The sequence below is a fragment of the Phalaenopsis equestris genome, unplaced genomic scaffold (genome assembly GCF_001263595.1).
Source record: "Phalaenopsis equestris unplaced genomic scaffold, ASM126359v1 Scaffold000421, whole genome shotgun sequence".
Lineage (NCBI taxonomy): Eukaryota > Viridiplantae > Streptophyta > Magnoliopsida > Asparagales > Orchidaceae > Phalaenopsis > Phalaenopsis equestris.
In genome coordinates, this window is record NW_018164862.1 from 864,277 (window position 1) to 866,406 (window position 2,130).

Sequence of the window (2,130 nt, forward strand, 5' to 3'; positions counted from 1 at the left end):
GTATATATATATATATATATATATATTCCTAATCAGCCATATAATATTTTTTTCATCTTCACACCAGAAATGTTAATCAGGCCGCCACACCGTACTAATTCTATTCATTGTTCCCAAAGAACACCAAAAGCTTAGCCTGCACTGACAGCGACAGTAAAAGAACAAACCAAGTTGAGCAGCAGCAAATTAAGGAAGAGAAAGTTAGCGCTCCCTCACTCCCATCTATTTCCTTATCCCTCTCTTCCATCCCTTTCGTTTTCTTTCTATATATGATGATCAAATTCCTTTCATGAATTTTATTTATTCCCCATTATCATTACCTCCATTCCTAACTATTTCTCCTTTCTTTATCTTCAGGTCGAGGAATGCATTCCACTCCATTTGGTCCATTAAATACGGAACCTCAAAACTCCAAAACGACAATCCAACTCCTCCAAACCCGACTCTTCTTGTCCTCACTTAGCTTCTTCAACCTCCCCAATCCCTTAATAACCAGCCCTTCTCTCCCCCATCCCATCTCATAACTACCAACATCTTTCACCAAACCCTAAACAAATCAATCAATCATGCAGTTCAAGGAAACAACAAACATCCCATGGCCGGATCACTACCTTTTCCCCTCTTCCTCCGCATCTTCCTCCAAATCCCACCACCAACTGAACAACCTGAGCATTAGCAGCACGGCCTGCATGGAACAGCTCCTGGCCCACTGCGCCCACGCCATCGACTCTCACGACGCCACTCTCGCACAACAGCTCCTATGGGTTCTCCACAACATCGCCCCTCCCGACGGCGACTCCAATCAACGCCTCACTTACGCTTTTCTCCGTGCCCTCCTCCTCCGCGCCTCCCGCTCCTCCTGCCCCGCTCTCTCCTCCATCCACCACTCCCCTCCCCCCCCTCCCCCACCTCCCTCGCCGCCTTCATCGACCTCACCCCCTCCCACCGCTTCGGCTTCTCCGCCTCGAACTCCGCCATCGCCGACGCCACCCTCTCCTTCCCCATCCTTCACATCGTCCACCTCTCCACCACCCACGCCATGCAACTCCCCACCCTCATCGAAACCCTCTCCTCCTGTCGCCCCGACTCCCTCCCCTTCCTCCGCGTCACCGTCCCTTCCCTACCCCCCGACACCTCCCCTCCTTCGCTCGCTCTCGCAACATCGCCATGGAATTCAACATCGTCCAATCCACTCCCGCCGACGGCTTCTCCTCCTTAATCGAACACCTACGCCTCCAACAACTCGTCGCCGAACCCGGCTCCGAAGCCCTCGTCATTAACTCCCACTCAATGCTCCATTTCACCTCCGACGAATCCTCCGCCCCCAACATCTCCGCCGCCCCCCGCACCATGTTTCTAAGCGCCTTACGCGCGCTGGACCCCACCATACTCATTGTCGTCGAAGAGGACGCGGATTTCACCGCCGGCAACGTTGTCGAGCGGCTTAGAGCCGCTTTCAACTACATGTGGATACCGTTCGATGCGGTGGAGAGTTTTTTGCCCAAGGGCGGGGAGCAGAGGAGGACGTATGAGGAGGCGGTTTGTTGGAAGATCGAGAATGCGATCGCGCAGGAAGGGTTGGAGAGAGTGGAGAGATTGGAGACGAAGAGTAAGTGGGTGCAGAGAATGAGAGGGGTGGGGTTTAGAGCGGTGGGATTTGGGGAGGAAGCGGTGGGGGAGTTGAGAAGTATGGTGGACGAGCATTCTGCGGGGTGGGGAGTGAAGAAGGATGAGGAGGAGATGCTGGTTTTGACTTGGAAAGGACATGATGTCCTCTTTGCCAGTGCTTGGATGCCGGCAGCGCCGCCGCCGCCGCTGATACTGTGATTGAACTTTGATGGGGATCATGGATGCAGAAGAGATAGCAATTATTTTGATACATGAATTCCTGCTATCGTCTGATTCGTTTTTTCAATTGTTTTTTTTTTTTTTTTTTCTTTTAATGATAAGTGAAAATTAAAGTATATGCTTTCAATTCTTCTCCTTTTAATTAAATGGCTAAGGATTCTGTAACATGTATTTTCGGTCAGAGGAGGTTGATGGTCGGTCGTACGTACATCCAAACATCCACGCAAATTAATTTTCTTTTTTTCTTTTTATTGAAAATTTGGTTCATTTCAAATTGCATTA

The 2,130-nt window shown here is 50.2% G+C and overlaps 1 pseudogene; it reads left to right on the top strand.

Moving 5' to 3' along the window:
• The first annotated feature begins 297 nt into the window (after positions 1 to 297).
• LOC110027252 lies at positions 298 to 1,843 on the top strand (annotated as a pseudogene).
• Positions 1,844 to 2,130: the final 287 nt, after the last annotated feature.